Raw genomic sequence first — 26,721 nt, 5'->3', positions numbered from 1 at the left:
GAGTCTCGAACCTGGGCTGGGCGCCCATGTTCAGGGACATCCTCGCCAAGGACAAGCTCTCAGCCTGGCGGGAAGGCACAGGATCCGGAAGTCCAGGACCCGCGACACAGAAGTCCAGGACCCGCCGGCTGCCCCGGCTCTGAGGTCGTGGAACACGGTCTCCCTGCTCAGTCCGCCCGCCTCCGCACCCCCAGCCCCCGACAGCAGCCAGGGCCCGAACCCCACCCGGGAAGCCGTGCCAGCTAGGGGCGGGTCACGACGGCCTTTGTCCAGGCTGGTTTTGCACATTTGCCCTTAAAGAATGGTTGTGGAACGTGTGTGCAAATCTGGGTGGAGCATCAAGCAGGCGACACGTCAGGCCCAGTCCACACCGCCTTTCCAGGGGCACGGGAACTGCCCTGCCTGGTGCCCAGTGCCCAGCGCACCCACCCTCGTCTCTACAAGTGAGAGCTGTGCGCCCGGGAGGTGCTTCTGCCAAGGCCCCCTTCCTTTGCTGGAATCAGCCTGCCCTGGCCCTGTGACTTCTGGGATGTCGTCTCCTCACACACAGCAGAGTCAGAACACCACATTCTCGCTTGTGCTCGTCTTTGCCTCTTGCTGCTGCTGTTTCCTCACCTTTACATTTGAGGAGTCACATCGGAGAAGCTCTGCTTAGATCAGTGCCCTCACGCGATCTAAAGCAGACCCCAGAGAGAAGGGCACTGGCACCCTCAGGGCCGCAGCCCTGTTGATCCTCTGTCAGTCTTGCCAAGCGCACCTCGTTCTGGAACTTTCCGGAGCAGCACTGGGGCACCGTTCCAAGGGCTCGCTGAGCACGCCCTGCGTTCTCCTGCCCGTTCTCCAGTCTGTCCACACCCAGGGATGGAGGAGGGCGCTTGCTCCTCCTCCAAGAGCCATGCTGAGCCCAAGCCTTCCTCAGACCAGTCAGAAGAAACCCCGATCTCACTGATTGAGCACTTTTAAAAGAAAACCCCGCCAGGTTTCTCCTCGGCTCTCTGAGTCTGCAGAAGTTCCAAGCCTGCTCACTGCACCACCGCCTCTAGAGTGTTCACTGTTAGTTTCTGCTTAAAAGTGTTCGCTTCCTGGATTTCCAGAGACCAGGTAGACAAAGTGAACACTCCCAGACTCGGCCTTGGCTACATCCTTGTTGCTTGGGAAAGCCAAGGAGGTTTGTATCCACTTCATTTTTCAGGCCCTGCACGGAACAGTCTTGGTTTTGGAAACATGCAGTCCAGGCGGCCTGGCTTCATGAAACATCTGAGCACCGTCACCTCGTGGGTTCGTGGCTGGAAACACACGGGTTCACAGTGGGGCTGTCACTGCCTCTCCTGCCAGCCTGGCTCCTTCCTGCCGAGCCGCTAGAATATTTATTCCTGTGGCGGGAATGCTAAGAGGTCGCTGACTTTTCACCTTAAAAAAAAAAAAAAAACACTGAGTTTCCATGGTAGCAAACGCACGATGGCCCAAACAGTTCGAAGTTCAAAACAAAACCGAAGCAAAACCAGCCTGAAGGGCAGGCGCTGCTCAAACTTTGCCAGAAAGATGCACCCCACAACCGAACTGCTGTTTACAGAAACTCAGCAACCGGCCAGTGCCTGCAGCTTGGCTTTGCTGAAACACTGGAAATTAACATTTCAGTGCCCTGCCTTCCACTCCATGGCAGGTGACTTTCTAATAACGAGCAAGGAGGGAGTCATTGGCCGATGGCACATGAAGGAAACGATCGTGGGGCCCAGCCTGCACACCCTGAAAACGCCTGCCTCCCCTCAAGCCCAGGTCTGTTAGGGAAGGATGTTGCATGCAAGGCTCCCGTCTTGGGTTGCTTTTGTTTCTGCTGGTTAATTACGCCGCTAGGGCCAAATGAAACACACGTTTCACAGACTCCTCTTTCTCACCGAGGAGGGGAAAAGGGATCTATTTGCAGGAGTTATATTTTTTTTTCAGGCACTTTACGGAGACACCCCAGCCCCCCTTGGCTGCTGACTGTAAAATAAGAAAACTATTACCCAGCTGGGTGACAATAGTCCCCCACAGTGCCTTTCTGCTCAGCCCGCAGCTGCAGGGAAAGTGGAAACTCAGCAGCGGGTAACATTCTTTCCCTGCAGCCTGTTTCTATGGGCAAGGAGCCCTCCCACTGATCCAATGTATTTTCTATGCAAAACTGCAGAAGAAGTGACATTTTAAAAGTTTTGACCTTTGTGTTTCTCTTGCGTGAACAGAGGCATACATTTTTTAAACCTTCTGACAGGGTGTCTGTTAGAAACGGCAATAGCCTTTACAGTAATAATAAGATGTTTCAAAATTTGGAAATTCTATATTGAACATAATGCACAGATAACCTTTGTCTGGAGAATGATAGTGATGTGGGTCTTGGAACCACTTCTTTATTGTTCCAGGAAAACAGATTATGACAGATTTCAGACAGATTTAGGAAACAATATCCCTGGACACGGTGTTTTCATTTGCTAATTTGAGACTTTTGAGATTTTTTTTTTCCCTAAAAAGGATTTAGAGGAGTTTTGCATTTATCCCATAGAGTGTTTCCACTTAATACTAACATTCGTGTTATTTGTTCAGAAAAACTACTCTTTCCATAACAGAAGTATTATTTTAAAAAATTAGTTTTGTACATCAATATATTTAGGATTGAGGGGAAAAAAGTTTTAACTCTTACTTGAATCTAAAACTTCTCCATTAATACAAAAAAGAGAAAACAAAATAACCAAAGGACCAAATGCTGGGGAGAACTTTCTTCAAAAGACCTTCCAATTAGCAAGGGACATGAATGGGGGAGACAAAAAGCTCAAATACAAAAATATAAAGAAAGAAAATGAGGGCAAATGAGACGTTGAATTACTTGCAACAAAAGATGGATGAGTGGGGACAGATTCTCCAGTGAAAGGATTACGTGGCTTTCCGTCCGGACCAGACCTCCGGCGGCCAGGTGAAGATCCACCGGACGGGGCTGTGCCAGGCCCTTCGGGGCCCTAATTTGTCCTCTGATCCCCTGGAGCTTTTATTCTCAAGGCTGGAAGATTTTTGGGGTAAATGGGAGTTTGGAAAAGCACATGCTGCCTCCTCCCTGGCTGCTGGAAGCCGACAAGCTGAACGTGACTGGCTGCTTCCCCGGGGAGCCACCCTTTAACTTCCCCATGAGGCTCCAGGAAGCCGGCGCAGAGTTTCAGTCCTGTGTCTCCCTCTGCTTCCTGCTCGGGCCTGATCTCTTAACTTCTCAGTCTCTCCTCCTCAAACATAGAGCCAGCAACAATCACCACATCACGCAGCTGGTCCCTGGCTAGGAACTGCTAATTTAATTTCCACGATGTCCTTTGAGATGGGAGCATTTGCTTTAACTCACCAACGGGTCAAAATCCTGCAGATAGCGAGTGTGCTTTAATTTTAAAACTTCAGATTGTCTCTATGGCACTGAAAGCATTTAACTCAAACTCACCTGGTTAAAAAGAGCAGTCAAGCTGGGGCCAAAGGAGTTTATACAAATGGTGCCTGATGCCTGAGAGAACTCTTCTTAGGGTATGAAGCATGTTAGAGCTATGCTGACATGTTCTTAACCCACTGGTACTGTTTAGAAGTTCAGAACATGGGATTGTAGAGCTAGAAATGCTAAATTCCTCTAATTCAAATCCTCTGTCTTCAGATATAGAAACTGAGGCTCAGAGATCTTAAGTGACACCCAGAACCACCAAGACTGAGCAGAGGTAAAACCAGCAGCCCACTTCCTTCCCCAGCCCATGGGGAGGGCCCCTCCCCCCTCCCCTTCCCTCCTCCCTTCCCTCCTCCCCCTTCCCTCCTCCCTTCCCTCCTCCCCCTTCCCTCCTCCCTTCCCTCCTCCCCCTTCCCTCCTCCCCCTTCCCTCCTCCCTTCCCTCCTCCCCTTCCCTCCTCCCTTCCCTCCTCCCCCTTCCCTCCTCCCTTCCCTCCTCCCTTCCCTCCTCCCCCTTCCCTCCTCCCCTCCCTCCCTCCCCTCCTCCCTCTCCTTTCCCGCCCCTTTCTCCCTCTTCCCTCCCCGCCGAAATGTTATTATTTTGATAAAACTTGAGTCACAGCTTCAACTTCAGCCCGCACTGGACTCTGTGCTCATGCCCACCCTCTGAGCCCCTGTGGCAGGGCTCAGCCCATTCATCTTGACCACATCCCCTGGCGCTCACCTCTCCCTCCAAGAGCGCGCTCGCAGAAGAGGGCCCGTTGGGAAGGACCTCCTGCAGGCAGGGTGCGAGCCTGTACAGGCTGCAGAGATGGTTCAGGGCCTCGCTCCAGGACTGGCCTCCCAGCGACGGTTGTGCAGTCAGATCGCGGGAGCCGATCCCTCGCTGCTTCTGACTGTCACGCCGTAAAGATAAACTTGAAACGTGCGATTTCTTGAATTGCTCGGTCTCTCCTGTTAACACATGGATGAAAAAGGACAGAAATGATGATGATTAGCCCAGTCAGTCTCTCCATCGAGGCCACGAGGCGACTCCTGGCTGCCCCGATGCGGTGACCAGGGTCACCTGAGGATGGGGCTTTGGGCTGCGAGGTCTGACCCACCCTGCCCAGCAGAGGCCGTGGGATGGGTGAGGGGCTCTAGGCAGGTGGGCAGGTGGTGGGTGGGCAGCCCCGAGTTCTGGCCGGTCTAGAAGAGAAGAAAGGAGCCAAGCAGACGGAAATATGCACAACACCCACATATTTCAGACCTGACCAAGAGGCAGCCCTTCAGAGTCAGGACACGCTGTGCGCCAGCAGGGGTTGACGGGCTCCATGGGCTGACGATTCTAGGGGTCCTCAGGAGTCTGTACAGGGATTCTCACAGGTGGGGCGGCCTTTATACCCCCAGGGAGGTGCATGCACAGCAAAACTCCTCTTGTCTCCAGGAGGAGATGTAGAAGACAAAGAGGATTCGAGTTGTCCTCAAGAAGGAAAACAGGTAGTCAGTATTTTCTTAAGGAATTATTTCAAAAACTCTGTCTGACTTGTGAATGGTTGTAAGTCCCAAGCACGCACACACTAGGAAAGATAAGCTCTGCCTTGGGATCACGTCTTTAATCTTTTAAAGCGAGGGTCATTATTAAACTCCTGGTTTTCTAAATTCGTTCCGGGCTGCCTTCTCAGAGAAATGTGGGTCATGTAGTGCGGGCAGGCCAGACCCAACCCAAAGTGAAACGCGAGCCCTTGTCTTCGGGTTTGTGGACAGGAATCTTTAGAAAGCAAGTTGGGAGACACAGGGACAAAAGCCAGGTTCTCCCCCCGGGGCTCCTCACACCGACTCACCAAAAGTGGCCTCGGGGGTGTTTCTGGTCCTGACAGGTGGCATCTGCCTCCCGCAACATTTCGATCTCTGAACACAAGCCCGCGGTCCCAACATCAAAACACAAGCAAGTTAAGCCCAGACTGGGCCCTTTTCTGTTCATATCCTGGAAAAAACTGCCTCCAGATTTTAGGAAGAGTTGTAAGGGAGAAAAATGAAGAAATAGCATTGACTAGACGTGTAGGCTGCTTTAAAATCCTGACTTTTCTTTTCTGTGTTCTTTTCAACTAAGCCTCAATTTTATCAACTGTAAAATGGGCGTAATAATAGTATTTTCACCCCAGGTAGGGCTGGTCTCGAATGACGCCTGTGTAACAAAAGCACAGTGTGATGTTCATTATGCGAAGTGTCCACCCAAGAGAAAGATCGCCTGGAATAGCTCTTTGAGACAAGAAACGGGCTCCCTGTGGAGAGAATGAAAGTGCAGCCCCTTTTCTGCAGTGGACTCTGCTGGAGGAAGAGGGGGCCCTGTCCACACCCTCCATCAGGCCAAAGCACCGTATTTGTGGAACAGCCCTCAGGATGAGCACGCTCGGGCCCACCTGGGGAGAAGCCAGCACAGCAGATTTCAGAGCCAATGCACAGAAAGTGGCCAAAGGCTGAGCGTCCTTCCCACTTAAAGTGTGTTCACCTTTCCCGCGCTGGCTGCCAGCACGCCTGCAGGACGCAGAGGGCTAGGCGTGCATGCTGAGGGCAGCTGCTTCCAACAATTGGTCCCACGCACCAACCTGGGGGAAGCTATTGCAGATGGAGTCGAGGATCTGGCCGGTGGGCTGATGTGGGATGTGCTCTAACCAGGCTTTGTGAGTCCCTAGCTCAGGGGGTAGAGAGAGGTCTCCGAGAACTACAGCCCAGACGTGAACGTGGGCTCTGACGCCGCCCACTGACGGTGCAGCTGCCTGGCAGGTTAGATGTCTCCCCCAGGCGGGCGCCCAGCCTCCGCGTGCGCGTGTGCGTGTGTGTGTGTGTGTGTGTGTGTGTGTCTCTCCCTTGGTCTTTCCCAATGCTGGGCTCTTTGCTGAGCCGAGGTCGGCTCTTCTTCCTCCAGGTAGGTTCCGTTCTGCCCCAGTGGGTGGTACATCCTACCTCGGGGACAATGACGACCGGCAGCCAGTGTCATCGAGGCCCCGGATGTGAACCCCTGTCTTCCCACCAACCCTGTGCTGCTGCCACTGTGGGTGCCCTCATCCCCACTTTATAAACGGGGAGTCCAAGGCGTAGAGAACAAGTGTGAGTACACATGTGCTAAGTTGCTTCAGTCACGTCCGACTCTTTGCCACCCCGTAGACTATCGCCCACCAGGCTCCTCTGTCCATGGGATTCTCCAGGCAAGAATACTGGAGTGGGTTGCTATTTTCTCCTCCAGGGGATCTTCCTGACCCAGAAACTAAACCAGCGTCTCTTACCTCCCCTGCATTGGCAGGCAGGTTCTTTACCACTAGCGCCACCTGGGAAGCCCTCAGGGAGCATGCTGTGCTCCGTCACTCGGTCATCTGACTGCGATGCGACCCCACAGACTGCAGCCTGCCAGGCTCCTCTGTCCTTGAGATTCTCCAGGCAGGAATACTGGAGTGCGTCGCCGTGTCTCCCTCCAGGGGATCTTCCCAACCCAGGGATCGAACCAGCATCTCCGTCGTCTCCTGCATCGCAGGCAGGTTCTTTACCACTGAGCCACCGGGGAAGCTCGGGGAACAAGCCTGTCTCCTGAATAGATTCTGGAGGAGAGCTTGAGCCCCGGCATCTGCAGTCTCTCCAGCCTCGAGGGCGGCGCCGTCATCCCCTGCCTTCAATCACCGGGTCTGCAGCACGACCACTAAAGCCACACACGAAGTTAAGATATTTAGAAATCCAGCTTAGGACGAGTGTCTGAGTGCCCACTGTGAAACCCCATGGATCCAAAACCTCACAGGCGTAACTAAGGCATGGGAGGTCCACCAAGCTCATCGGGGGAGGAGAGAAGCCTCTCGGAGCTGCCAGGTGAAGCGGGAACGCTTCAAATTAGTCTTCTAAGGAAGAGCATTTACTGAGGATCTACATCTCGGGGTTTTCTCTGCCGCTGTCTGTCATTTCCTTCCTTGTGTTCTCTCAGGCAAGTAAGAATATTAACAAGCCCACACCAGAACCCATTTGAAAATGGCTCTGTTTTTGCATGTTACAGTGTCCGACCCCCATCGGTAAACAGCAAAAGCTCAGGGGTCCGTCTGTTCATTCCTGGAGCCTTATTCTGTCCTTCTGGACTTACTCACATTAATAATCAGTTAACAAGCTCAGCAAGTATCTCTGGAGTATTCAACAGAAGATATTAGAGGTTTTGCCGGGTCCCCAGGGTACAGCAGCACAGAACTCCGATCTGATTCATCTTCCTGGCCTGTTTATATATTTCTCCATGAGCTCTGATGGTCCGATAAGAAATTCATTCTTGTCTTTCTTCCTTTCGGTTCATGCCTTCCTCTCTGGTCCATGGAAAACTTTATTAAAATAGCTTAACTCTATTACCCCAGAAGCACAAGGTGTTAATTTAAAAGCAGAGTAGTGTTTGGCTCCTGAAAGTCACAGGGTCACCAGACTGGGACTCAGAAAGCCCACCCCGCTGCGCCCCACCCCCCGAGTCTTGTTCTATTAACAGTACGTAGCCCAGAGCATCACCCCATGGCTGGGCCACCTCCCGCCAGAGGCTCACTTTGGAAATGGTCATCAAATCCATCCTCTCTGGACAGTCCCTGTGAGGTTCCTGGTGACGGGACAGGGGGAAGGGGCCCCTGGGGTCCTGTGTCAGCGTGAAGGGCCGGGGGAAAGGGCCAGTGCTGAGAAGGGGAGGGAACAGCAGCCGCGGGGAGGCCCCCACCCCTGGCTGAGCCACCAGGTCCATGCTGAGTGCCCGCAGCGTGCAGGCCCCCGCCTGCCCTGGCAGGGTGGGCACTGGGGGTGCCTGGGGCCCACGGCACACCCCACGCACCCCCGAACCGCCTGTCAGACGTGAGCCCCTGGGGAGGCGCCTGTGAGATTCTGCACCGCCGACTTTGGGGAGCAGGCAGGTTCTCCTTTCTTCTTTTTCCTATTTTCTGTGGTCTGTCTTCTCCGTGACCTCCATCCCGCCGTGAAGGGGTCTGTGCTGGGCTGCAGGTGGGGACGCAGCCGGGAACCAGGTGGGGGCTGTTGATGGAGACGCTTGTGCTAGGGTGCCGCTGCTGTGTCTGTATCGTAACTCACACCAGGCCCTGAACTGGAGGGGGCTGCGCTCCAGGTGGGGGCTGGGGGCGGGGGGAGGCGCAGCTGTGACCCCACGCCTCGCTCCTCCCCACGGCAGGTGGACCAGGGTGGAGGACAAGGCCCGAATGTAGGCCCAGCTGTAGGGAGGACCTTTAAGAATAAAAGAATTCCAGCCACCCAGCTGCCTCCATGGTGAGGACATCCGGGAGGAGCCCAGCTCCCTTCTGCAGTGGCTTGGGGTCCTTTGGGCCACGTGTGTCCTGGAAGGACACAGCCTGGCAGGTGCGATGGTGCAGGAGACGGAGGCCGTGTCAGGGGCTCAGAAAGCGGGGCAGGGAGCAGGGCTGGGGGCTCAGGACTGCAGCCCTCGCTCCCTGGAGCCACCCGGCCCCACCCCTGAGATGCCCACACTCGGGTGCCATCCTGAGAGTCCAATCCAGGAACACACACTTACAGAGCCTCTCGGCCTGGAGCGAGGTGTCCCTGACCTGCATCAGTCACCCGTGACCCTGGCAGGGAACAGCCAGGAAGCCTGCCTGGAGGAGGGGCCCCCGGCTAAGCTGGAAGGATGCTGGGCTGTGAGGAGGCGGGAGGACCTCCCAGCCAGGTGGGCAGAGCAGGTGGGGAAGGGCGCAGGGCCCTTGTGGGTGGGACGGAGGTGCCAGGAGGGGCTCGGCAGTGGGCTGTGCAGGGCGCTGGCGATGGGTGAGGACGGAGCCTCTCGGGCTTTGTTCTGGGTGAGGAGGGTGATGAGCAGGCTGGTAGCTGGGCAATGATGGGGAGGCAGGGAGGCCCTGAAGAACTCTGTGAAAGCAGCAAAATCGGCTGGGGTTGGAGAGGAGAGAGGAAGGAGTCGGGGCTTCCCCTGCATTCCCGAGGAAAGAATTCATGAAAGCGCTCAGGGTCAATGGAAGGAGTGTGGCTTTCCAGAAAAAATGAGTGAATGATAACTCTATTTTCACCTGCAGTACGATGCGAACATTTCCTGTCTTGTTCTACGTGTTTAGTCAGATGCTGTTAGAATCCAGTCCCTGCGGCTGCCGTGATGAAAGCTCCCCAGACCAGGCGCTAAAGCAGCGGAAATCCCGTCTCCCCGTCTGGAGGTCGGGGGCCGAGAGCAAGGCCCGCAGACTGGCCATGACAGAGGCCCCGCCCTGTGCCTCCCCGCCTCCCGGGTCCCCAGGTCCCCAGCTCGTGAACACGCCACCCCCAGCGTCTGCATCCAAACCCCTCCTTCCGGGACGACCACCTACCCCAGAGTGACCCCCTCTTAACAAACTCAATCTGCTGCGAGTGCTCAGTCGCTCAGCCGTGTCCGACTCTTTGCCACCCCATGAACTGTATGTAGCCCGTCAGGCTCCTCTGTCCGTGGGATTCTCCAGGCAAGAACACTGAAGTGGGCTGCCATGCCCTCCTCCAGGGGAGCTTCCCGACGCAGGGACAGACCCCCATCTCCTGCACTGCAGTGGGTTCTTTACCTCTCAGCCACCTGGGAAGCCCCATCTGCAATGACCTCATCCCCGGATAAGGTCTCATCTCAGGTGCCTCAGGTACTCAGGTCCTGAGGATGTCCGCGTGTCTTTCGAGGAGCACACAATTCAACCCGTTATCACTGTGCTTTTAGGGGTTAAACATTTTTATTACTTAAAAGCCAGTCCAAGTTTCTAGTTCCCCTACAATCATGAGCTCAGAGGGGACATATTTTGCAAATCCTGCTCCAAATATCAACCAGAGAAAGCCACCAAGTTGTGAAAAGATGCTTATCTCCTCCGCCAGCCTGGATTGGCCGATGTCTTAGGCGTTGCTGGACATCTGGGGTTCAAGCTGCGGGTTGGATGGCTTCCCGGATGGACGGACAATGGGGGACCACCCAGACAGACCGCCTGGCCTCCTCACCTCGGATGGGCTGCCAGGGAGGCTCCTCAGCCAGCAACCCCAGCAAAGGGTGCGGAGAAGGGGGCAGAGGCTGGCCAGGCCCCAGGAGAGCACCGCAGACCAGCAGCACCAGAGCACATGGACGAACGGGGCGCCCCAGACCGGCTGCTGCGTCGGGACATGTGAGGACACAGCTCCCTTACGCCCTGCTTCTCTGTTGCTGCTGCCTCTCCTGAGTTTGTGCGAGGTCAGTGGTGGCTGCGGTGTTAGCCGGGGTGAATGAGGGCGAGCAGTGTGTCCCTGTGTCCATGTGCAAGGCTGGCCACGGGGGTGGACGCGGGGGACGCGGCAGCCAAGGACTCTGCTGTCCGCGCTAGCAGGGGGCGAAGCCGGTGATCACCTGACCGCCGGGTCAGTCCCGTCGTCTCCCCGAGCACATGACCATCACGTTCGGATGAAACTTCAGTCCAGGGTGACTGAGCACACCCTCCCAGAGCACAGCACCCCGAAATCACGGTGGGGCAAGATGCAACGCGAGCAATTAACCAAGAAAAACTATGCGGGGAGCTACCGGGGAGATCGTTAGAGTGGAAAAACAAGCAGGATAATTACACAAAATGCCTCCACCAACTCAGAGGAAGCGCGGGGCTCAGAATGGCTGGTAGCAGCTGGATTGCACCCTCTGATCACGGCAATCGGATGTCTCGAGGAATACATTTTCTGTAAGAGGGAAGTGTATTTTGGTCTCCTGGGAGGTGCGTGTGACAGGGATCTTACAGGGGTGGGGAAAGCTTCTTCACTGAAGACACAGCCCCGAGTCTTGCCCGCAGAGTCGGGACGGGAGGAGGGTTTCGGTCCCAGCCATCCTTGTGGTTTCTGAAGGTAGGGGGAGAGGCGCTCTCATATGGGTGGTGAGCAAAGGCAGGCAGCGGGTGGGCTGGAGAACACCTTCTCCCGTCTGGTTTGGTTTGGGGTCGTTCCCACCCCACCAGCAACTCCACACCCCGAGTCTTGAGCAAAGCGCTGCTGCTACATGGACTCACAATGCGCGACTCCCCACCCCTCAAGGGGGCTTGAGACCAGAAGGAGCGGCGAACGGGAGCCCAAATAAACCCACCACAGGCTCAAGGCAGGAGCAAATGCTGATGCTGGGCATGCAATGATGGGACCAGGAAGCAAAGGACTCTTTTTTCTCAGCCTGAATTTGTAGTTCATCCTGGGTTTCCCGGGTGACTCAGTGGTAAAGAGCCCACCTGCCAATGCAGCAGCTGTGGGTTTGACCCCTGGTCCAGGAAGGTCCCACAGGCCGTGAAGCAGCGAGGCCCATGAGCCACAAGCGCTGACCCAGCGCTCTAGAGCCTGGGAGCCACCCCGCTGAAGCCCACGGGCCCCGGAGCCCTGCTGCACAGGACAGGAGCCACCGCGGCGAGAAGCCTGAGCCCAGAGCGTGGCCGCCGCTCAGCACGACCAGAGAAAGGCCCACGCAGCAGCGAGGACCCGGCCCAGCCATGAAGAAGTCAACAAAACACGCTTCCAGTTCACGTTTAGTCCTTATTTTACCTCCGAGGTGGCCACTCTACATTCCCCTGATGGCATAGCCTGTAGAAAATGGGCTGAGACCTCAGGGTTTATCTGTGCTGGTTTTGCCCACATGCGACACCCCGTGGCAGTCTCTCCATTTGTTTTTTCCTAACGGGGAAACAAATGTCTGTGAAGGTATTACTTTATTTGCATGTTTTCCAGCATATTATTTTTAACACTCTTGGAAATAACATATCAAACACACATTCATAAAAAATCATAGTTCTGTTACAAGCTTTTTAGTTTAAAAAAATATATATATAGCTAAGTTTAACATCTAGAGAAGTTGTGAACTAATAAAATGTTTGGTCAGTAAACTTAATATCTGAATAATATATTATTTCACACAAAAGTTTCAGAAATGTTAAATTTTCTTTTGATCAAGTTTCGTTTAGATATTAAGCCATGTCCCCCAAAAGACCTAATTATTTGTAATCCCCATTTAAGATTAATGAATTAAATTAGTCTCATACATTAAGGTTATTCGGTTAACCATAAAATTGCCATATTGTCTAGGTCAAAAATGTTTTGATGTCGTCAATTTAACTTGATTCAAACAATATTTGTGTAGACAGATTACGTACTGACTCACACACGCATGCAGGAAACACTTCTAATAGCCCCAGTTTAAGATTCTGTGCAAGTTTAAAATGTATCCACGATAAGCGGTACTTCTGAGTAGATAAGGAACTCTGTGGACACGTATAGTATCTCTCACACTGTAACGGGTGTTCCTTATGTCTAAGAAGCCTCTTTTCTACTCTGACTGTCTCTTAAATGCTCGACGGTGGCTTCTCCTCACCTCTGGGACCGGGGACCAGGCCGGCGGCGGCCCGCCGAGGGCCCGGGGCCCCCTCGTCTGCAGAGCTCGGGGGTGGGACACAGGCTCACACTTCCGTGCGCCGCGGTTTGAGAAAGGCACAAAGGGCGCCCAGACTGCTGCTGCGTCCCAGCCTACGAGCAGGCCCTGCGCCGGCCCCCGAGGCTTGTTTCAGCGGCAGCCTCTGACTTTCACGGGCTCTTGCTTTACACGTGCTTTGCAAGGCATTCACGTTCCGTTAGGGTGTAGGGTGTAGAACGGACGAATGACTGAGTGAACGAATGGAAGTGAAGCGGAAGCTGAGGTTAGAACATCCACACGAGGGCTGCCCTCAACACCCAGGACGACTGGGCCTTTCTGGAAAGTCTGATAACCCTCGTGAGTTTCTCTTCTGTTGCAAGCCTACAAGTTCAGCGTGTTCTGTTTATACCGAAGTGCGATGCTGCCTACAAGTTCAGCGTGTTCTGTTTACACCGAAGTGCGATCCTGCCTTATCTGGGACCGTGACCATCACAGATGTCAAGCTTTCTTCTTATTCTTTTGTCATCATCACTAAATAAATGTTTGCTCACATCTACTGAGCCCAAGACACTGTCTGGGCCTGGAGAATCCAGTGGTGAATGAAAAATAGGGTCTCACTCGTTTACCTGCTAAGTTGTCTATAGAGAGAAAGGCTCTATATCCAGAATTTTTAGTATAAAGAGGTGTTAACATTAGCAATGAACTGCGTGCCAGAGCCAGTCCGCCCTGTAAGTAAATCCTCCTCATAAGTCCTTTTAATTTTTATTGGATTAGAAATAACTTCCTGGGCCAGCAGCCAAAGGAAAGCTGTTTGGAGGGAGATGGGTGGGAGCCTGCCTCGGCTGCAGCCTCTGCTGAGGCTCCAACACTTTGGCCACCGGATGTGACAAGCCAACTCGTTAGAAAAGACCCTGGATGCTGGGAAAGATTGAGGACAGGAGGAGAAGGGGACGACAGAGGGTGAGATGGTTGGATGGCATCAGTGACTCGATGGACATGAGTTTGAGTGAACTCCAGGAGTTGGTGATGGACAGGGAGGCCTGGCGTGCTGCAGTCCATGGGGTCGCAAAGAGTCGGACACGACTGAGCGGCTGAACAGCACAGCTTCTGCTTCTGTGCCTCGGCCTCCCTCCTACCCACACCTGTCACTTCTGCTCAGAGGTTTAAATCCCGAGTCACCTCCCTCGAGTCTGCAGGGGATGGTCAGGAGGGAAGGGAGTGGGGACCACAGAGGGGTGTCCATGGTCAGCGTCAGGGCCGTGCAGACACCCCTGTCCCATCTCCCCACCCGGGAGAGTGGACGAAGGGGGCGCCCGCAGACACACAGGCACACACATTCCCAGGGGGACAGTTTCAACAGATTTTGACTTTCAATGGTCATAAAATGCACAGGTGGCTTTTCTGTGTAACGACATAAATAATTTAATAATTAATGCAAGAATTTAAACCAAACAAGTAAACTAAGGCCGTTTAGGGACTCAGCGACATCCTTGCCAGAGACCCCTCCTCCTCTGGAGACACCATGTCCATGCGGCTCCAGGGCTGTGCCTGCCCCTCACGAGTGGGCCCTACTGGGTCCTTGTCGAGTTCCCCCCTGCCCAGCCCTGTCTCTAAGGCTGTGGTGCCCGGGGCCCAGCCTTCAGCTTACTCCTCCCGCACCCCTGCCTTTGACCATGGCGCCCGATCTCACGACGGGACACAGCCCCCAGCCCAGAGACACAGGTGGGAGGAGCGTGGCATCGGAGCTCATGGTCTCAACTTGGTGACTTGGAGTCGCAGGCACCCTGGACGAGGGACACCGGGGCATCGGTGGACGGGCCAGTCCTCAGTGATGCCCGCGGACCCCAGGGTCTAAGGTGCTGCCTCGGGGAGACCCACAGAACAAGTGTGACTCCTGGGGAATGGGCGGGCACTTGTGCTCAGGCTGTGGACGCAGGGCACCCGGTCAGAAAGCCTACGTGACGCGAGCGCGTCCAGATGCAACCGTGAAAAGCAGCCTTCCTGCCCGAGCAGTTGACGTGATGGGCAAAAAAGCCTCTGCTGGAAATGCTCAGATTTTAAAAAAGGCTTCATTACAGCCTGTGTGACTTTGCTCAGGGTGCGACAGCAAAGCGGACGGGGCGGCCTCAGCAGGGAGATTCTCTGCTCTCGGTCAGTCCTGGACGCTTCCAGTTTGGCATCCAGGTGCAGGCTGGCAGGCCCCGAGGCCTCTCCCCTCAGTGGTCTCCCCGCCTTGGCCTCTGGGGTCATCCCCTGTGTGTGTCTGTGTCCCGACCTCCTCTTCTCTTAAGTCAGATTAGATCGGGGCTCACCCCCGGGGCCTCTTTCAAGGCCCAACCCCAGATGCAGTGCCTCCCTGAGGTCTTGCGGTCGGAGCTTCAGTCCGTGGAGTTTAAGGGCGTGACTCAGCGGTGACACGGCCACAGGAGCAAACTCAGGGCGTGGCTCACACGGGGCTGCTCTGACTGTTAGGACTTTTTCCGGCGGGTGGGAAGCCCGCCCCCTGGCCCAGGGCTGAGACCCCAGCAGCGCGGAAAGAGGCTCGGGAGACCCTCCTGTCCTGCCCTGACCGTGACGCTCAGCTGACACGAGTGAGCCTGATGCCAACCTGCTCCGCGGAAAGGTTTCCAACCCCGGCTGTGCAGGGCGCTCACCCTGCCTCACGTGCTCCCCATGGGACCAGCGCCACCTCCCGTGCGGGGCAGTCTGCACCCCCCACCCTTGGGGCTTCCCAGGGCCCCGCTCAATGCTGCGGTCTGCCTGAATCTTCCAGGCCTTCTGGCTGGCAATCACAGCATACTCTCTTTCCCATTTTGAAAAAGAAATATATACCTTCACATTAAGTATGTGTGTGTGTGTTTGTGTGTATGTAGTGCAAAGCACTTCAGTCGTGTCTGACTGTGTGATCCCATGGACTGTAGCTCTCCAGACTCCTCTGTCCATGGGATTCTCCAGGCAAGAATACTGGAAAGCGTTGCCATTTCCTCCTCCAGGAGATCTTCCCAATCCAGGGATTGGACTCAAGTCTCTTACGTCTCCTGCATTGGCAGGCGGGTTATTGACCACTGTGCCACCTGGGAAGCCCCAAATCTTCCAGAGCGTGTGTGTGTGTGTGTGTGTGTTACTCAGTCGTGTTGACTCTCTTTGACTCGATGGACTGCCAGGCTCCTCTGTCCGTGGGGATTCTCCAGGCAAGAATATTGGAGTGGTTTGCCCTTTTCTTCTCCAGGGGATCTTCCTAACCCAGGGGTCGAACCCGAGTCTCCTGCCTTGACACGAGGATTCTTTACCACCCGAGCCCCCAGGGCCACCTAGAGAGAGAGGTGTGTCATAGTGCGTCAGCTCACACACCCTCGATCTGGCCAGGCAGGTCCGATCTGTAGGCTGGCCGTCAGCCTGTGCCTCAGGCAGGAGCTCCCTGCCCGGGATTGTCTGCTCCATCCTTAGGGAGACCTCAGTTCTGCTCTTAAGACCTTTCAACTAATTGGACCAGCCCCCACTCCCCATCAGAATTATCAAGGATAATCTGCTTTGTGCAATTGATTGCAGGTATTAATTATATCCACAAAACACCTTCACAGCCACAGTGAGATCAGCGGTCTAGACTGACACCACTGTCCACCCCTGGTCAGAGGGCCGGCAGGCACCTCCTGCAGCCCTGCTTCATCTCCAGATAAAGACAGCAGCACAGCCACACGTCTGCCCAACACGATGCAACCAAAAGCCTGCTCTCTCCACAGAAGAGGGCGGAAGAATCTCGGGACGACGTCCATTTCTCTCCTTGACATCGCAGGACTTACGTCAGGGAGAAACACAAAAGCGGTCATCCTGGTTTCTGCAACTGACCACATGGTCATGGCTGCTTTGCCGCTATTTTTCTCTGACCACCCTCTCTGGATTCCCTCGCCCTCAGCAAGCCTCCCAGCTGGCCTCGCTCTTCACCTGGCAGGGCGACCCCAAGCTTCGCCCAGGACGGTCTGGGCCGTTAGCAGGCCTGCCTGGACTGGGTCACCACAGTCCTCAGGCGGCCTCACTCCCAGGACACGGAGTGAGAGACACCCAAGCCGTCACCTGGGCCCCAGATATGCCCATCCTCACCTCCACCGAGAGCGGCGGCCAGATCTCCCCTTGGCTGCCGCAGTCACTCGCCCCAGCCAGGACAGGCCCTCCCTTCTTGCCTGTGGACTCGGAGGTACAAGGGGCTCCAAGTGGCCGGGGTGGCCGTCTCAACCTCAGGTCAAAGGAGCATTGTCCCGCCTCCTGATGGAGCATCCCTCCCGCCCATGAGCGCTGATGTTAACAGGTCTCCTGTGCTAACGGGGAGGGTGGAGCTACACCCCCACCGCCTGACTCGCCCACCAGAGAAGCGGCGGCAGCACCTCCATGGACACTGATGTGGAGCCTGTGCGGCTCTGGGGAGCCCTGCCCAGCCCGGCAGGGCATTGCCACCCAGCTGGCATTGTAACTGATCCTTCAGGAGGCCACGCCACAGTTCCAACTAGCCAGCTGCTCCCTGAGGGCGGGGACGCAGGGGTCATGGGCCCGCGCCTCACCTGCCTGTGCAGTGAGCATCCTGATGGGAAGGGGCTGCGTGGAGTACCCAGCAGTGGTGAGGCGTCCTGTGTGTCCACGGTTGGCAGTCTGGGCAGAAGGACTGCACAAAGGGAGGAAATCCATAACCAAAGTGAGCATCCATCCCAGCTAGAACAGAGCGCTGCTCCTTCCATGATGGAAGTGGTCCAGCGTCACCAACCTGCTGCCAGCTGGCTGGCGGGTCTCCCCCAGGAGGAGTGCCCCACCAGGCCCATCTCTGAGTGCCCGCCCCAGTCTGGGTTCCAAGCATTGCTGTTTAGACTAGAACAGAAGACAGAGATCTCTAATGCAGTTCAAACTTGTGCAGTGAAACCAGGAAGTGAGGTATGAAAACACCGGAGGTGAGGCGTGAATCCACGAAGTGAGGCATGAATCCATGAAGTGAGGTGTGAATCCACAAAGCGAGGCGTGAACCCACCAAGTGAGGCATGAACCCACCAAGTGAGGCGTGAGACCATGAAGCGAGGTGTGAGACCACAAGTGAGGCATGAAACCACCAAGCGAGGCATGAGACCACCAAGTGAGGTGTGAGCCCACCAAGTGAGGCGTGAACCCACCAAGTGAGGCATGAACCCACCAAGTGAGGCGTGAGACCACAAAGGGAGGTGTGAAACCTCCAAGCGAGGCATGAGACCACCAAGTGAGGTGTGAACCCACCAAGTGAGGCGTGAGACCACAAAGGGAGGCGTGAAACTTCCAAGCGAGGCATGAGACCACCAAGTGAGGTGTGAACCCACCAAGTGAGGTGTGAAACCACGAAGTGAGGTGTGAACCCACCAAGTGAGGCATGAGACCATGAAGCGAGGCATGAACCCACCAAGTGAGGCGTGAGACCACAAAGGGAGGCGTGAAACTTCCAAGCGAGGCATGAGACCACCAAGTGAGGTGTGAACCCACCAAGTGAGGTGAGAACCCACCAAGTGAGGCGTGAACCCACCAAGCGAGGCGTGAACACACCAAGCAAGGCGTGAACCCACGAAGCGAGGTGTGAACCCATGAAACGAGGTGTGAGACCACGAAGCGAGGTGTGAGACCACGAAGCGAGGTGTGAGACCACGAAGCGAGGCGTGAGACCATGAACTGAGGCGTGAGCCCACACGTGAGGCGTGAGCCCACAGTGAGGAGGAGCCACTGGAGCCCTTGCTGCAGCCCTCCCGGGCCTCGCTGGCCAGAAGCCACCCTTCCTGTCCTTCCTGCTGTCACAGCCCTGCTTTTACTCAGAGTCAGCGAAACCCCTTGCTCTGCTGGGAGGCATACTCTCACCTCGGGTGCAGGAGATAAACTATGGCTGGGGTGAGCAGTCGTGGTCTCTCCTCTGCCAGGGCTTGCCTGAGGCCCACCCGTGGCCTAGTTCTGGCCAGCAGCTGTGAGAGCTGATAAACAGGTGTTCTGGGCAACATCTCCCTTCCTGATGGAAAGCTATCTCTTCACAAGGGAAAATTCCCCTTTCCATCGCCTCCTACTTTTCTGCTTGAGATACAGCAGTCTTCTGACCATAAGTCAACAAAATTAGGGAGAGAATAGACAAGCTCAAGAATATATTTCTGTGAATATTCATCACAGTCATTGATAAGAACAAAAATAAGGAAGGAAATTAAATGTTTAAAATGGATTAAAATATAGAGATATATCTATATTATGATATTATACAACCATAGACATATTTATTGGCAAGAAAACATTGTTATGATCATTTGTTAGGGGACAAAATCAGGTTACAAATAGTTTGTGCATGCAAGCATGCTCAGTCACTTCAGCCTGGTCTGACTCTTTGCAACCCCATGGACTGTAGCCCGGCAGGCTCCTCTGTCCATGGGATTCTCCAGGCAAGAATACCGGAGCAGGCTGCCGTGCCCTCCTCCAGGGGATCTTCCTGACTCAGGGATCGAACCTGAGTCTCCTGTGTCTCCTGCATTGGAGGCGAATTCTTTACCACTGTGCCACCTGGGAAGCTCACAGATAGTTTGTAGGAACCATTTTTTGTGAATATGTGTGAGTTTGTATAAAAAAGCAAGAAAGTGGGAGGTTACAGACCAACACGCCTACACTGGTAGCCTTCCACCGGGGGAATTGTGGGTAATTTTTTTCTAAACGGAAGGAGAGAAAAGCCCTGTTTTCCCTGCACTGTTGAGTCTTGGGCTCCACAGAACAACCTGCTAACAGGTGTTTCTGCATGAGCCAGCTAAATATCCATCCTGCTTCCAACCCGGCAGTCATTTCTGGTATTTTCAGTTGAACGCTTGCTGACATGCTGCATATATTTCTGAAAGGGTTTCTCCTCAGTCACTAAAGGTGTCCTGCAATCTCAGAGGTCTCGGCAGTGAAGAAGCCCCCTGCCAATGCAGGAGATGCAGAGACTCAGGTTTGATCCCTGGGTCAGGAAGAACCCCTGGAGGAGGGCCTGGCAACCCACTCCAGCATTATTGCCTGGAGAGCACCATGGACAGAAGAGCCTGGTGGGCTATAGCCCATGGGGTCACACGAGTCGGACACGGCTGAGGTCAACGTGAGGAGCAGTGGTCTGAGGGCACCTCGACAGGCGTGTTCACGTGGCACTCTGACACACTTCGTCTCCTCCAGATCGCCTCTTCTCCGTGGCGTCTTCCTTCCTTTCCCGGGAACACAGAGGCAGGGCCTCTTCTGTCTGTGCCTTCCCAGCCTCTGCTCTCCAGACTGCTGTCCCCTCGCTGGACACAGAGCGCTGTGCACACGAGAGTAACACACACCCTTCTCCCCCCACCCTCCCTGCACCCTCCCCTCCTCTCTCTCCTCTCTCCCCCTCCTCCTCCCATCTTCTTCCCTCCCTCCTCCTCTCACTCCTCCCCCTCTCCCTCCTCCTCGTCTTCCTCCTCCCTTCCCCTCCCTCTTCCCCTCCCTCTCCCAGCCTTCCCTCCTCCCTCCGCTCCTCCCTTCTCCTCCCCTCCTTTCTCTCCTCTCCCTCCTCATCCCTCCTTCATCCCCTCCTCTCCTCCCTCCTCCCCTCCCTCCTCCCTTCCCTTCTCCCTCCTCCCCCCTTCCCCTCCCCTCCCCTCCCTCTCCTCTCTCCCTTTTCCATCCTTCCCTCCTCCCCTCCCTCCTCCCCTCCCTTCCCTTCTCTCTCTCCCACCCTCCCCTCCTCTCTCCCCTTCCTCCTCCCATCTTCTCCTCACTCCTCCCCTTTCTCCCTCCTCCCCTCCCTCCCTTTCTCCCTCTCCCACCCTCCCCTCCTCTTTCCCCTTCCTCCTCCCTTCCCTCCTCCTCCTCCCATCTTCTCCTCCCTTCCCTCCTCCTCCTATCTTCTCCTCCCTCCTCCCTCCCCTCCTCCCTCTCCCCAGGGCCCCAGGCCCCTATCACTGTCAGATCCATTATTCACACACTGTACTTTTTCCATTTACATTAAAGTGATTATTGCTCCCTCCTCCCTGCTTTTGCATTGCTCTCTTCTTCCCCCATAGTGGGGGGGGGGTGGGTGGGTGGGTATTAATACATGCATTCTTTATTATTTTGGCAAGGAAAACAAATGGGAATCAAGTAGTCTTCTTCCTGTCAGAGTGCTGATGAAGAGAAGCGTCAATAAACAGAACAGTCTCCTGAGCTGCTGGCTTAAGATCCCGCAAAGGAAGTAGAATAAAGCAGATCCTGACACAGAGAGAGATGTGGTGTGCTCACTCTGAGCTCAGGGTTGCACACCACCCCCACCCCCCCACGACTGCTCTGTCTGTTAACCGTTTGCTGAATCAAGACTGGTCCTAACTTGCTCAGGGTCCACCTGGAGCCCAGCTCCTGGCCCCGTGATGCCCTCGGCTCCTCCTCACCCCATTCCCCTGCCTCCCTGCTGTCACCCAGCCCCGTCCTCCTCTCACAGGTCCCTTCAAGGGACCATCTGCTCGACCCCAGGGATCTCCAGGCATGCGGATGCCATGTGCCCCGAGCGGCTTGTACACACCTGTGGGAAGGGAGACAGAGGAGATGGACCGACGAGAGAGAGAGAGAGAGACTGTTCCAACAGAAATCCACCCCTGGGATGGAAGAAGCTCTGCTCCTTCCTCCACGAAGGCCCTGGGTGGTGATCTCAAGGGGCCTCGGGTAGAGGCCAGTCAGGACAGGAAACACCATGTCTCAGAATCCAGGGCACCTGGAAAAGCAGCATGAAGGTTGAATAGGGAGCTCAATCGCCCCGAGGCCCGACCCAGACAGGGCCTGGCTTCCCCCTAGGCCCGGTCCGGACAGGGGGCCCGGTTCCCCCTGATGCCCGGCCCAGACAGGGGACCTCCCCACTTAGGCTGCTTCCAGGATCCCCTAGTGCTGGGGCTGTTCCTGGGGTCACTGCGCAAGCTGGCAGGAAGCAAGAGAGGACACCCCAAACCTGGCTGTCCCTCCGTGCTCTGTCTATACCATCTGCGTCTGTATCACCTGTGTCTACATCTCCATCTATCTACCTACCCTATCGCCTACTTATTATCTATGTTCTAGCTATTCATCTATCTAGTTACCTATCTTGTATCTATCAAATACCTATTTATCTACCTATCAATCAACACCCCCGAGAAACCTCCCTGTAACTGACACTGCGAGTGTTGTAGGTCAAGGCACACCTGTCCACTCTGCGAGCTGGCTAAAGTTCCGTGTGTCCCCCAGGTCTGCAGTCACAGCCCGGCCACATTGGGGTCACTGCCGTGGTTGGGGTTGCCCTTGGCTGCTGTGGAAGCCTCTGGCCCAGAGGCCATAGGAGCAAACGCCAAAAGGCAGGAGCACGGCTGTGGGTCTGAGGTCCAAGTCCACCATCAGGTAGCTGATGATGGATCAGTCTCTCTGCCTATAAAGCAAGGTTCCAGAACCAAGCTCCCTTCCCTCTAAGCTGCCAGGACCAGACAATCTCACTCTCAAGCTAAGCAGGTAAGCAAGTCATCAGCACACGATGTGGACCGTGTTTAAAAGAAAGGAGTCCCATTAGAAAGCGCCAAGAGGGGCTCCAGGGCCCAGCATCACTGAATGACTTAGAAAGAAGAGAAAGTCTTCTCCATCACTCACCCTCTGCTTCTCTCAGTCGGCCCGCACTGCTTTTACTGTAGAATAAGTTTTTCACAAAGATTTTGCCTAATATCCAACACTGAGGTCTCTAAAAACATCAAACCAACAAAATGAATTTCCAAGTTGGTTAAAAAAATGCAGTTCTCAAACTAAATCGGATGGTTTTCTCAAATCTCTTTGTAAAAGGTATTCAGTAAGTGCCAACAACTTGCTTGGGGCCCTGGCGTTCAGGGTCCGCAATGGCCTGAATCTGGGGTCTCCCAAGGTTTTGCCTGCTCCCCACCTCGGGGCCTGGCACCCCGCAGCCCATGGCCGAAGGCCCACTCGGTATATGTAGGCCCAGCCACACACACTGAAATGCGGAGGGAAGAAGCTTGGAGAAACTGCCACCAGAATCCTCGTTTTTTGTAAGATTTATTTGCATTTATTTAGAAAGCCACCCTCCAACACACACTCAGGAGACCCATCTGTCAAATCTTTTGTCTTCCAGACCATTTTTGGGAAATCCAAAGGTGTGACCTGTTTTAAGAGAGGGTGAAATTTGAGGGGGGAAAACCCTACAGAGCAGAGACATTAAGGATGACTATTCACACGTCAAAAAAAACAGCACTGCTTTATGGGAGATGCATTGCAGTGTTTTGTTTTTTTTTTAAGTTCTATACAAATCCAGTGTGTTTTAAACGCCTTTCAGTTAGAAGAATTGATTCACACTCACCTTTCTTTCAACTTTGTTTCACCTAAGGCGTAACGTGATGAAAGTCACTGCTCCCATTTTCCCTCTGGGGAATCAGGTTTCCCTAGAGCTGGACGCGCCGGCGTTGAGCTGACAGTGCGCCGATGGAGACGGAGTCTTGAGAGGTCTTCACCGTGTCCCGCCATCAGCTGGGCGGGAGTCACCCAGTCTGTCCTTCTGCAAAGTGGGGACAGCCTTGCTGACCGCACCGGCGTCTCAGGACGGTGCTGGGTTCACAAAGTGAGACAAGCAAGGCCCACCCCCTGACACAGACCGCGAGCGTTCTGGAAACAAACGGGCCACCTGCTCGTGGTGGGAGCCCCCGCCTCCCCGGGCAGAGATTCGGGGTCACAGTGGCCTGCAGCCTCTGCCCAAGGCGGATGCCTTCCTGCCGTGTCCTTCCCTGGAATCTGTCTGACCCCTGCCCTGTCTCCTCAGGCCACGTGGGTCCCAGGCCCACTGCCCAGAGGGTGCAGGGAACAGACTGGGCGTTACCCGAGGGGTCACACCACAGACCAGCACTGTTTCCCACCCGTTAACTCAGTTAACTGGAGAGCCCCCTTTCCGTAGAGGTGGGAGAACCCCCACCCCTGAGCGAATGAAGAAGCCAGAGCTCCTCCATCTCCGTGACTTCTCCTGGGTACACAGTGGGACAGGCCCGGTGGCCCTGGGTCCCATCCTCTGGACGCTAAGGCTGTGCTCTGACCACGTCAGAAAGGGCCCTCTTCCATTTCCAGCATCACAGGAGGAAGGGGTGCATCATGGCCACCTAGCAGCCGGGTGAGCACAGGGACGCGGGGGAGTGGGGATCGCAGGGCTACAGGCCCCGCCCCGCCCCGGAAAGACTCCAGCTCATCCGGCCTGCCTGGGGCAACGCTGCACGGCTCCTCCCCCTGGGCCCCCGACGGCCAACGTGCCCCCCGCTTGGCGACCCCTAGGACTGTGCTTCTGGGAACAGTCCACCTACGTGTGTCACACCCGCTGGGGGGCAGGGGGCAGGGAACAGGGCAGGGCCGGGTGAGCACAGGCCCTCGGGGGCACAGAGCGGGCAGGGCTGGGTGAGCACAGGCCCTCGGGGGCACAGAGCAGGCAGGGCCGGGTGAGCACAGGCCCTCGGGGGCACAGAGCGGGCAGGGCCGGGTGAGCACAGGCCCTCGGGGGCACAGAGCGGGCAGGGCTGGGTGAGCACAGGCCCTCGGGGTCCCCACAGGCAGGGCCGGGTGAGCACAGGCCCTCGGGGGCACAGAGCGGGCAGGGCTGGGTGAGCACAGGCCCTCGGGGTCCCCACAGGCAGGGCCGGGTGAGCACAGGCCCTCAGGGTCCCGGCGGGCAGGCTGCGCCGATGCTCGCGGGGGCACGGTCCCAGGGTCAGCGTGGACGCGCACTGGGCCGAGGAGACGCGCTGCTGGAGTTCTCCCTCGTCAGCTCCCAAGGCCTGTCGGTTTGCACACAGTCGCTTCTAGGTCGTCTCTCGGGAGCGCGGCTGCGCCGTGAAGGGCCGTCTCCACGCTGGGCTGCAGGTCCCAGACCGGGGACACGCAGGGACGCGGATCCTGTTACCAAGAGCGCGGGCCGCTCCGCCACTCGCCCTCCTTCCAGCCCAGCCCGGGACCCCGTTTCCTCAGCCCCGGGGGGCGAGGGCAAGTCCTCGCCCCCGTCCTCCACCCCCAGTTGGGCCTCTGCGGTCCTGAGAGCTCGGAAGGGCGCGGGATGAGGACGGAGGGGCTTTCCCAGGCTGACCCCGTGGGAAGGGCCCCGAGGAGGGTCCTTAGATCTTCCTCCCCCAGACCTCAAATCTGAGCCCCTCAACGCCTGCTTCTCTAAGCAGCCCATGAGGACTGTGCCGACGGCCGAGCGCGGGGCAGCCGGCAGGGAGGCCGGGCGGAGGGCCTCCGGACACAGGGCGGGGCGGGCCCTGCGGGCGCCCCAGCGCCTCCCTTCCCCTCGCCGCCCTCCCGGCCGCAGGCCTCGGGACACGCCGTGCGCGCGCCCGGGGACGCCCACAGCCCAGCCCCGCCGGGCCTCCCCAGGCTGCGGCCCCGGAAGACACTGGTCTCACAGCGTCGGTCCCGGGAGCAGGAACTCGTGACGGAGGCGCCCAGGGAGGAGGCGGGAGGAGACGAGAGGCCACTCCGTGAGAAAGTTGTGCCCAGCGGAAAATCAAGCCGGGTGGCCTTCCCGGGCCTCCTTGTCCCCCGTTTTCTGCCAGAGAGCAAAAGCCCAGTTATTGACTCGGGTGGGGCCTTGACCGTCCAGCTGCCCACCTGGCAACTTGCTCGTTGAAAACTCTTCGTTTAAAGAGAGAAACACGTTTCTGAGGCGATGGCAGATAAGGCTTTTGCTGACAAAGAGAGATACCAGGTCCCGAGAGGCTCTGGTCCAGCGGCCACAACCGGAGGCAGCCCGGGGAAGGGGCTGCTGAGGGCGTCTGCAGGAGGGGACCCGGGGCACTGGCTCAGGAGGGCAGACACCGCGGGGCATCGAGCCAGCTCCGCCCAGGGCCTGGGCTGCCCGGGGCAGGCCTTCCGGTGAAAGCCCTCACTCACTCGCAGATGTGTGCACACGCGCATGCACACACGTACACGTGCACACTCACACACTTGCACTTACACGTGCACACGTGCACATGTCAGGCCCTTCCCTTCACGAACGTCACTGCCTGGAAGGCCACCCCCGCCCCCAGCATCCTCAAAGCACCACCTAAAAACACCCAGAAAACCCTCTGACAGAAGGCCAAGGCCCTGTTGATTAAAAGGAAATGAGACTGACTTCTCTGGGGAGACTCTGTGTCCATCACCGGTAAAAGCGCGTGACGAGTTAACGCTTCTGCAGGTTTCAGAGCAGACAGACGCGGAGCGCGGGGACACGCGGCGACGCAGAGCAGAGGGCCTCGACATGCACGCCTCGCGCCCTCGTCTGTGCTCATCCCGGCATCAAGCCAGACGCACGGACGCCGACTGTCTGACGTCACAGACGCATGGCTGGTCTCCGTATCAGCACTTTGGCCCAGTTATGGTTTCTGCCCAAACGTAAGCCTGCAGACAGGAGCCACGCCCGGGGCCGCAGACGGCAGCTCGAGAGGCTGCGCGTGGGCTGCGGGGGCGGGGCGTTGTGCTGCCACCTCCCCCAACCACCCGTCATCAGGCCGGCTCGGGAAAGACGCCGCTCACGCCTATTGCAGCCGCAGGTTTGAGTCCTGGTTAGGGTGCCTCAGCCCCGTCTCCTCCCCGGCTCAGCACACTTCCATCCTGTTGGCTGCCAGGCATCTGCGGGTGAAAGGTGAGGTCGGGAAAGGGGTGCTGACCGCGTGCCAAGGCCCAGCGGCAGGGGGTCCCCTTTGTGTTGGCCCCTCTGACCTCCCGCCCCTGGTCTATGGGAACCGCACAGAAGAATGTGGTGGAGAGTCAGGGGTGGCGGCCGGCCCCTGGCTGGCACTGTCCTGCGGGCTGCAAACGTGCTGACGCCTCCCTGGCCGCCCCGTCCTGGCCTCCTCCACGCTCTGCGGATGAGACCAGGGGTTCCCCCGGGGAATCGGCAGCCCCGGGGCGGGGGCTGCGTCCCCAGGGCCGAGGCCTGG

The 26,721-nt window shown here is 56.5% G+C and overlaps 1 long non-coding RNA gene across 2 annotated transcripts; it reads right to left on the bottom strand.

Annotated features, from left to right (window-relative positions):
* Nucleotides 1–20,830: 20,830 nt before the first annotated feature.
* LOC112578389 lies at nt 20,831–24,195 on the bottom strand. 2 transcript variants are annotated; one of them, XR_006639876.1, is made up of 4 exons: nt 23,127–24,195; nt 22,412–22,499; nt 21,327–21,515; nt 20,831–21,019 (listed from the first exon to the last, which is right to left on the bottom strand). It is a non-coding gene; the product is annotated as an uncharacterized LOC112578389 (long non-coding RNA). The 2 variants fall into 2 exon arrangements; XR_006639877.1 differs by lacking the exons at nt 20,831–21,019; nt 21,327–21,515; nt 22,412–22,499 and adding an exon at nt 22,829–22,930.
* Nucleotides 24,196–26,721: the final 2,526 nt, after the last annotated feature.

Source organism: Bubalus bubalis, chromosome 13 (genome assembly GCF_019923935.1).
Source record: "Bubalus bubalis isolate 160015118507 breed Murrah chromosome 13, NDDB_SH_1, whole genome shotgun sequence".
NCBI lineage: Eukaryota > Metazoa > Chordata > Mammalia > Artiodactyla > Bovidae > Bubalus > Bubalus bubalis.
The sequence above is the reverse complement of the archived record's forward strand: the minus strand, read 5'-3'. Positions and strand labels throughout refer to the sequence as shown.